The following is a 10749-nucleotide window of genomic DNA, read 5'->3' as shown; positions in this document are numbered from 1 at the left end:
TTATTTTCATGCCTTTTAGGATTCCTGTGGAAAGTTCACAATAAAAAAAATGTGCTTTTAAAAATTTAACATCTTTTGGTGTGAAATTATAAATTCATAATCATACATGTAACAGTTAAAAGAAGCGGGGAGAGGTGTGTGTGTGTGTGGGGAGGGGGGGGGGCTACTTTCAGCAAGGACGGCCACTACCAACAACCAAGCCCCGAAACCCATATCCCGAAGGCAAATAAGTTGAGGTGTCAAGCAAGAAACAATTTTTTTTTCTGCTCTTGCCTCATGTATTTAACCGCTTTTTTTTCTAAATATACTAGGCCTACACATCATATCGGCAAAAATATCTAGGAGCCCCTCTTTTTATTCCATGAAAAGGGGAAAACTTAATTAAATTCTAATATAAGATCTCATAATCGCACTTAATCATAGTGAATGTAAACAGATTATATTTCCCATCCTGCATCGCTCTGTAGGCGCTTTATTTCATTGGTCAATTTACCGAGGCGCCATTTTTGGAGGATCGAGAAGGACGAAGAAGAAGGTGTAAGCAGCTGGTAAATGTGAAAAGTTAAGATGGTTTCACCACCCAGTGTCTTTAAGACTGTGATAAATGCAATGGCCAACGATGAAGGATTAGTGTACGTATATTTTTGTTAACTTTTTACGGTAAATAGTTGTAATATTTGGCAACAACAAATCTTCACTATCGGAGGCAACTTTTGTTTTGACGCCATTTTGAAAAGTTGGATACCTAAGTTTTAAATTGTTAAGTGTATATATTGCAGAAAGAAAGAGAGAGAGAGAGAGAGAGAAATTTGAGACGTTGATATAGCATAACTTATATTATGAAGGCACCGTGCATGTGCATGCTGTATGTTGTAAAATTACAACGTTTCGCCTTTTATCATGTTTATTAAAATGTATGCTCCATGTGTATGTTCTCTCTATATATATAAATGAATAGGAAGGATAGGAATTCATATGGAGGGGGAATCATGATATATGTCTCTAACTCTCTAAAAGTTACTCGACGGGAAGATTTAGAACCACGAAGCATAGAGAGTATTTGGATCGAAATTGAACAACCAAACAATAATTTATTCATTTGTTGTGTTTATCGTCCACCAAACTCGAGCAATGATTTTTGGGGGAAATTTTCATGGTCCATTGAAAGAATAAGTGATATGTCAAACAAAATTATAATACTTGGGGATCTTAATGTAGATTTTCTTCAAATAAATCCAAACCATGAAATTTATAATATCATGAACATGGCTGGGCTTTTAAACGTAATAAACGAACCTACGAGAGTAACACAAGTTACAAAAACTCTGATAGACCCTATTATTATTAGTCGTGAAATATTTATGTTCGATTCAGGTACATTAATGGTTGACACAAATATCAGTGACCACAAAGCTACGTATATATATGTGAAACAAAATTACTGTAACAATTCTTCGTACAAACGTAAAGTATGGAGCTATAAAGAAGCAAATTTAGAAGAACTTAATATTTTAATAAACAACTTTGATTGGGAAAGCATTATTTCAAAATCAACTGATATTGAAACCGCAACAACAAACTTTACACAACAATTTATGCTAATTATACACAAATGTATACCCGAAAAAACTGTTACAATAAGACCAAACGACAAACCATGGATGGATTCATTATTAAGAACAGCTATACGACTTAGGAATAGATTAAGAAAAAAAGCACAGAAAACCAAGAAAGAATCAGATAAAGAAGAATTTCGGAAAGCTAGAAATAAAGTAAATAATATGAAAAAATATGCCAGAGGAAATTACTACGACAACATTGATTCTCATTTAAACGACGCAAATAAAAATAATAACAAGTTGTACTGGAAATTACTAAAAGATGTCTTTCACACTAAAACTTCATCCGAAATACCCCCTATTAAACAGTTGAATGAGAATGGTGATCCTGTATACGCATTTTCCGATAAAGAGAAAATTGAATTACTAAATAACTTTTTTACATCCATCTCTGATATAAAAGATGAAGAATATGAGCTACCTGATTTTGAGTCCAAAAATGAAGAAAAATTTTGTGACGTAAATATCCAAGAAAGCGAGATTATTGATATTATTTCTATCCTGCCCGTAAATAAAGCTGTGGGCCCTGATTGTATCAGCCACAAAATGTTAAAATCTTGTAAAGAATCCATAGCTAAGCCACTTTGTCTGTTATTTAATGAATCTCTTAGACTCAAAGTTTATCCTGAAAGTTGGAAACTAGCACATGTCCTTCCATTATTTAAAAAAGATGACCCATCAGTCACTTCAAATTATACACCTGTATCTCTTTTGAGTTGTGTGAGTAAAATATTTGAGAGAGTTGTATTCAAACATGTATATAATTTTTTTCACACAAATAATTTGTTCTACAAATATCAGGCAGGTTTTCTGCCTGGTCACTCAACTGTGTACCAACTTTTAGAAACATATCATACTATTGTAAAAAGTATTGATGAAGGGCAACATTGTTGTATGGTTTTTTGTGATTTATCAAAAGCTTTTGATAGGGTTTGGCATAGGGGTTTGATTTATAAATTAAAAATGTATGGTATCTCCGGTAATATGTTAGAATGGTTGGAAAGTTACTTGTACAATAGAAAACAAAAAGTTATGTATAAAAATTTATTTTCTTCTGTGAAAAATGTGCATGCTGGGGTACCCCAGGGCTCTGTCCTTGGCCCTCTTTTATTTTTGATATATGTGAATGATGTAGCCGAAAACATGATAACTGTTTGCAGACTATTTGCAGACGATAATTCTTTACAAAAAAGCTCGAGTGACGTGCGTCTCATTGAACATCATCTAAATCATGACTTAAAAATTCTGGATGAATGGTCCAAAAAATGGTTATTGAAATTTAATCCAAGTAAAACAAAAGTATTATTTTTCAGCTTAAAAAATACAAACCAGTTACCTGAATTATTTTTTGAAGACTGTCAGTTAGAATATGTATCACAACATAAACATCTAGGTGTTATTTTCTCAACTAAATTAGGTTGGTCAGATTACATTGATAGTATTGTCAGTAAAGGCTACAAAAAACTAGGACTTCTCAAAAAACTTAAATTTTCAGTGTCTAAAGATACTTTATCCAAACTTTACACTTCCTTTATTCGACCACAACTTGAGTATGCATCTGAAGTTTGGTCAGGCTGTTCGCTGGCAGATATTGATAAACTTGAAAAGCTTCAACTGACAGCCGCAAGAATAGTGACTGGTCTTTCAGTATTAGCATCAAGAAATTCGTTGTATATTGAAACAGGTTGAGAACCTCTTATAATAAGAAGAGACAAAGCCAAACTTTTAACAATGTTTAAAATCCACAATAACCTAGCTCCTGATTACCTAAAAAACATTGTACCGATGGTTAGAAACACTGTTTCAAATTACAATACTCGAAATTCATTTGATTATTCTTTACCTAAATGCAGGCTTGAATTATACAACAAATCATTTGTCCCCGATACTGTACGCAAATGGAATTCACTGAGCAATGAAACAAGGGAAATAACCTCAATAGGAAGTTTTAAAAGAAAATTGAGTAATAATAAAGATAAGCCTCCCAAGTATTTTTCATATGGTAGAAGGTATCTGAACATTTTACATACAAAATTAAGACACAATTGTATTTTAAATAATGATCTGTATAGATGTAATATCATAAGTAATCCAAATTGTTCTTGTGGTATGAAGGAGGATAGTCATCATTTTTTCTTTGTTTGTAGAAAATATTTTGAACCTAGACGCTTAATGATGAATGCACTACTAGTAACTAATAATGTAAAAATGATTAATGTGCATAAATTACTATGGGGAGATGATTCCTTATCTTCGCAGGAAAATGAAAAAATATTCGGTATTGTTCAAAAATTTATTCAGGAATCAGGTCGTTTTAATCAACAATGAATTGTGTTATCTCTATTGAAATTATTATATTTTTATAATATCAACACTGTATTTATTATCACCATTATTAATAATTGATATTATTTCCTTATTCATAAAACAATTGTCTTTGTTCTTCTATGTAAATGTATATATTATTGTAAAATTTTGTTAATGTTGTATGGCTATTGAGATATTATGTATGGGAGAGGACTATCTAAGTTGCTAGAACTTGTGTCCGATCCCTTTGACATATTGTCAATAAAATATGTTCAAAACAAAACATAAATGAATACTTTTCGGAATTTAAAAAAAAATATTTTAAACCCCGCTCAAATTATCCGGATGATAATAGTTACACCGAACATGGTTTCGTAATTAAATTCAAACTGTAGAACATCCGGTTTGAATACCACATGTGTTTTCTGACTTTTGGGAGCCAACTCTTGTTTTTTTTGGAACTTACGACTTATGGCAAGGTATAAATTAAATATTTTTGGTTCAAAACTTTGATAAAAGCATCGATATTTTTACAAAAAGTGTCTTTAATCTCAGCTTATCCGATTATTCATGAAGGATATCCTCATCAGAACAGATTGTAGCGAATAGCATAACCCTTAATCATATGCATGACGATGATATGGAGGGAAAATATACATAAAAAAGTGAATGTAGGTGAAAGCCTGTCCTCTTTTCTGAAGAGATTAGGTTTGTTTTATTGTTTATTGAAATAGTTTACTGCTCAAAAGATTCTTTTTTGTAATGTCTAACCTGTTGAGATGAAGATGTAATAAAAGAAAATCCTAATAGTGAATTAATATTGATAGTATGTCATGAAATGCAAATGAATCATCAGCTTGAATTATCAGTTTTTTCACAATTATTGACCTGAGTAGGTCAATGTATAGCGAATAATACATACTCCTTTCCATATCGCATCCTAGCCCGAGACACCAATTTCAGCCAGAGGGACAGAGACCCTAGGGCTGATATTGGTCGAAGGTCTGATACAGGATGTGATGTGGAAAAAGGTATGTTTCATTATGTTTATTACAAACTTGGTAATAAAATACAGAACACTTCAAGTTGAGAAGATCAAGAAAATAAGTAAATAATCATGCACAATAAAACTACTTACATACATGTACACGGTATTGTCTTACTGAACAGATTTAGCTGTCATTAGGTCAAAATTGCAAATAATAACATGCTTCTTATATCAGTATATACAGGTAACTCTTGATGGCTTGAACTTCGATTTCTCGGAAGTTCTTGATCGCTTGAAGTGAGGCTCTTGTCCCGATTTTTTCCACTATATAACTAAGCAGATTTGCTCTTGATTTCTCGAACCCCTGATCTTTCAAAACCCTTGATCCCTCGAAGTCAAAATGCAGTCCCACTGTGCTGTGAATTTTACCCTAGATACCTCGAAGTGGCTGTGTGTATACCAAGTTATAATGTTCAAACTTTTGCCATAACTGTATATCTGTGTGTCTGTCTGAGTGTCTGTTGTCAACTTAAACCTTCACCATAACTTTAGAACTATACGTCGAGATAGTGGCTTCATATTTACTTTAGTATGCATACTCCACTAATGAAGTGCTTTCAAATGGCAACAAGGACAATGATTATGTGTCAGTGATCTTGACTGTGACCTGTATGCTAAAAAAATTGCTTTTTCGAACTTTGTTGCTGTGTTTAACAAGCACATCTTGTTTTGTTGGTCTCTGACCAGTAGAGCTTATGCGAAAGTAAAGCGTCCGGCGTCCGTCCGTCTGTCTGCAAACACTACTCCTTAAATTTTAGTCTGATTTCAATATAACTTGGCACACAAGTAGACTATACCAAGATACATAATTCTGTGCATCAGTTTTTGATAAGTACAAACCAGTAGAGCTACAGTCTCGACAGAGACTTCTGGTTATTTTTTCTTCCATCCCGGCTGTTGCTAATGCTATTACATAATTAGTTTTTAAAAATTAGAATGCAATAGTACCTGGACATAATTTATCATTTCAGAGAGAAGAAAACTGTGTAACTTTAAAAGAAAACCAGTGAGATAAAATCATAGAAAATGTATGATGATTCAGGATGTGGTCATTTGGTAAGTGGTACTTCATTCATGGTTCCTATGTATAGGACAATTGCCTGAAAAAAAAGATTCTAAATTTTATTTAAATACTGAACTGTGGTATATCAGCTGTGAGCTACAAGAAGTTTTATGTAAAAGCTAGGGCTGAAACAATTTGCCCCCTCCATGTTATGTGTGTATTGCTATGATTGACATACAATCAGTTCTCTAATACATACACTTCAATAAAACGAGGCACATACCATATGTTCTAAATGAAAAAAAAAGGCTCATTATGCACATGCTATATGAAATATGATAGATTTTTTTCTCTCCAAGGAATAATTTCTGCAAGTCACTAAGTTTTTAGGGTTTCCTTTATTTTAAAGATATTCAATGAAATTATTTGAAGAATTAAATTTTGGTAAATTTTATGATACTAAAAGGTTATATGGATGAAAAAAACAACATGCATGTATGACAATAGGGCTTAAATTTTAATGTCTCTTAATTTTTGAGTGACATTAAAACAGGAATTATCTTCACCAATAGACGAATTTCACATTCCTAAGAGTTTTTTCCAATTGTTGGCGTATCGCTCATTTTTTCCACTTTGTCCTTTGTAAGTTACTTGTTAATATTTTCAATCTTCAAAAATATTGGACAATTACAATCTGTATCTGTATTGGCAGAGTATGGGGGCAACATGAAAATCATAATGAATATGTTCATACTGATTTTATTTCTAAGATATTGTCCCTCAAAGTTGATACGGTTCAAGACGGAAAACAGGGTCTTAAGCTGGTTGACCCCAGATCGACCCTGCGAAGGGGAATAACTTTTGTAAATGTGAAAATCCTTTATGGTATATCATATAGATCTAAAACTGACTGAATTTTGATCAGCCAATTTATGAACATTATGAATGGATGTAAATAATGTTGGACAATATATGTAAAAAAAAAAATTAAATTACTTGTTTATATATACATTTGTGGTTTCTCTCCCATTGAAGTTTATAAACTTGTTATTTATTTCTTAAATAAACTGAGCGTACATGCAATACCGGTATAAAATTACTCATAAGATGCATGTATACTTAAACCATGATAAAATCATATGTGTCCAATGCAGCATATGATAAGTCATTAATATACAAGTACATGTGTTTCTATACCATGTATACTGTAATACATATATATTGCATTATTTTTAGGTCCTGTTCTGTGGATGCCCTAAGACAGTGTCTACCCATCACTCCATCTGATATCACTTGTTCTGAGCATATTTCTCTCTCAAACTTAAACTACAGAGAGCCTGTGGATAGTGGATGAAGAGTGACCTTGGACCAATTTTCTAGGTCAAAGGTCAGTATCAAAATCTACTGTATATCTTTATTTAAAAATCGTAGTCCAGAGTATATTTCTCCCCTGCCTGGTGTAATCTAGCTTTTGTGCAATGGGGTGGACTCCGTGGAGGGTCTGCAATGATCTTCAACCAATTTCTAGGTCGAATATCAAAATAAGAAAAAATCTCTCCCAAATATTTTTGTTATTATAAAGAGTATGTTTACTCTCAAACTAATCAAACTTAAAGCAGGGTTCTTAGTATGAGATACATGTAGTAATATATTCTCAATGACATAATAAGGCTGAAAACATTATTTATATTAGGCCTAAAATAAGATATTGTTTGTTTGCAGTTGCCGACCGACCCACTGAAAATGCACCCGACCCAAACTTTTTTTTAGCCATTTTGTAATATTTTTTTTCTCTCCAATTTTTCAGGATATTAAAACTGTTTCATTTTCAATTTTTTTCTTTATCAATCATACCAAGAGTGCAGCTTATTCATGTAAAGTAGGCCTATGAAAAACTTTATTTTATGTTATCTAACAAAGATCTGGAAATATTTTTTTTTCAAAAAAAAAAAAATTGCCTACCTACCTACTCAGACTAAAAATTATAGGTCGGCAACTGCAAACAAAGAATTTTTTAAGCTTGGCCTTATGTTATTTTTTTTTCACTTATCATAAAGCATTAAATATTAAAGAGATACATTAAATGCTGAAATCATATGTATCATGGTCATGGAAAGTAATTATTGATATTGGTATATTAAAGGACATTGACTGATCTTTCAGATTTCTAAGTTATATTCAAGCATTATAATTCTGACATCATATAATAATTTTGTATGAATATTGCAGATCAAAGGTGATGTGAAGAAATCCAGGAAACTGATGTTGAAAGAAGTACTTAATTACCCTTATGAATGGACTTAAATGTGAAAGACTGTTCCATTGTTTATCTAAGATATAAGGATTTATTTAATATTTTGATATCATTGAAAAATTCAGTTACAGTTTTTGTACATCAAATGAATTATTAAACATATAAAATGGTAATGCTTCTTTCTTTTACATGTAATAAATTTTTTTGATAGATTTTTAAAAGAATACACATTATTTCACATTGCTTCCTTTAGAAAAGTTAGGGAATCTTGAAGTTTCCCAGTAATTCCACCAGGAATGGGACTCCAGATAATTCCACCAAGTTTCTGCCACACAGAAAGTGTTACACAAGTTCCATATAGTTTCCCGAGTCAAGGAAACTGCAGGAATCATAAGGTTTCACGAGCTTCCATGTAGTTTCCCATAAAAGAAAACCTTAAGATTCCATCAAGTTTCCATTCCACGGAAACCACTACGCTCATATTCCATATGGTTTCCTGAGTCAAGGAAACTTTAGGAATCGTGAGGTTTCCCGTGCTTCCATGTAGTTTCCCGTATAAGGAAACCTAAAGATTCCATCAAGTTTCCATTCCACGGAAACTACTGCGCTCCGATTCCATATGGTTTCCTGAGTCGTGGAAACTTTAGGAATCGTGAGGTTTCCCGAGCTTCCATGTAGTTTCCCATAAAAGGAAACCTAAAGATTCCCCCAAGTTTCCATTCCACGGAAACCCCCTACGCTCCGATTCCATCAAGTTTCCTGATTCTGGAAACCAGTGGAATCTTCAGGTTTCCCATTACGGGAAACTACATGGATGTTCGGGAAACTTCAGGTTTACAGAGGTTTCCATGGTTCGGGATACCTTGGAATCGGAGCGTAGGGGGTTTCCGTGTCACGGAAACTTGACGGAATAACCTAGCATCCGCTACGGAAACCACTGGGAAACATGATGTAAACTTGAGGTTTCCATGTGGTTTCCATAAAGCTTCCCGTGATGGGAAACCACTTTTTTCACCCTGTGATCAGGCTCACACTTCACTGTCGGAATACTACTGGTCATTAGATGTCCACTGACATTAGACGAAGTTTTTAGGTCAAGGTTGAAACCCTTTACTACTACCTTATCTTTTCCTATACATTGCTGAAATCTAGGCCCAAGGAGATGGCCCCTTCTCAGTGATATACGAGTGTCATCATCGTGGTAATGCATAATTTTCTCCATAAGAATCGATTTGCTTTTCTCTGTAAATCTATGGAAGGAATTTCATTGCCCAATCCATGATAAGGACTTATTTTCTCTAGGCTTTGGCAATTTTTCAAATTATGCTTGTTAAAGTTTTCCAGAAACATATTCATGTCTTGATTGTAGTATTCTGCAGGTTGAAAACACATTTCCCACTTTTTTTTCTACAAAGGTAAAAATCTGTGAAAAGAAACTCTTCTATAAATGGTCTGACTTGACCTAACTTCCTTTAGTTACTAACCTTTTATATATTGATTAAAATAACTTTATGATTTGGTTTAAAGAGCTGATTATAATACGTTATTAATCTTGGTTTTAAGTTGTCTTTGGTGTGTGGCTGGCTTCTTCCGCCTCCAATATCTATGAACAAACAGTGAGTTGAAAGTCGGGGGTCTTCAAGACGTGTTCTTAAAAACGTAGGTCTCGGAAGGCGTTGGCACGATAAAGAACCTTCACTGCTTAATGGCCCTAAGTGCCGAGTATAGGTGTAAATATGAAGCGCATCACCGGCATAAGGTGACGTGTCTGTACGAGAGAAAAATTCGCGAATGTGATGTTAAACAATATCAATCTTCTTTCTCCAGTCTTATCTATGCAAGTCATATTTCCTACTCTACATACTAAGCTGACTCTTACGATTTCGTCGTATTTTTTATGGATTTTGAGTCCAAAATACGTCTCACATTCGGCTAAAATGAAAATACTGAAATCATTTCGTTCAGATTTTCACAGTTTTCGTTATGTTTTGATTCTGACGCTTTTTACTCGCTAAAATAAGAGATAGATTTCAAACACCTAACTGATGTTGGTTGGCCAAAATGCGTTAGTTTAAGGTTTCGTCAAAGGTCAACATGTTCAAAAAATTATTTTTACAATAGCCCCAAAACTATGTGAGGTATAAAGTTAAAACTTTTACAGTTTATAAATTTTTCATTGCTTAACAGATAGAAAGTATCACTTGATAAAAAAATACTTGGAAAAAATTTTAATTGAGAAAAATTCCTCTTAAAAATGCATATATTTTCAAAAAAATACACCTAATTAATTATGTGCTTTTAGTGAAAACAATCATTGCAGAAACAAAATATGTTTATCAATGAAGGGCAAGTTGGACTTGGATAGCTTCTGGAAAGTTGTTTTCCCTGTTTATTTTGTCCAAATGTTAAGACTTGAAAGTGAAAGTACATTGCAAATGGCGGATTCTGTAGGGGTCTTGTCTTTATACATGTCATGCTTTCAATAACAGCCTTTCAGAGACCATTCACGTTCAACTTG

General features: G+C 33.2%; 1 long non-coding RNA gene across 2 annotated transcripts; it reads left to right on the top strand.

The window, feature by feature from the left end:
• The first annotated feature begins 475 nt into the window (after positions 1 to 475).
• On the top strand, positions 476 to 8305 carry LOC134260518 (uncharacterized). Of its 2 annotated transcripts, none has more exons than XR_009990557.1 (5): positions 476 to 632; positions 5946 to 6030; positions 6517 to 6619; positions 7214 to 7364; positions 8207 to 8305. It is a non-coding gene; the product is annotated as an uncharacterized LOC134260518 (long non-coding RNA). The 2 variants fall into 2 exon arrangements; XR_009990558.1 differs by lacking the exon at positions 476 to 632 and adding an exon at positions 4222 to 4405.
• The last annotated feature ends 2444 nt before the right edge of the window (positions 8306 to 10749 follow it).

This window comes from Saccostrea cucullata, unplaced genomic scaffold (genome assembly GCF_032062105.1).
Source record: "Saccostrea cucullata isolate Sc308-1 unplaced genomic scaffold, CSIRO_AGI_Scuc_v1 ctg2137, whole genome shotgun sequence".
NCBI lineage: Eukaryota > Metazoa > Mollusca > Bivalvia > Ostreida > Ostreidae > Saccostrea > Saccostrea cuccullata.
The sequence above is the reverse complement of the archived record's forward strand: the minus strand, read 5'-3'. Positions and strand labels throughout refer to the sequence as shown.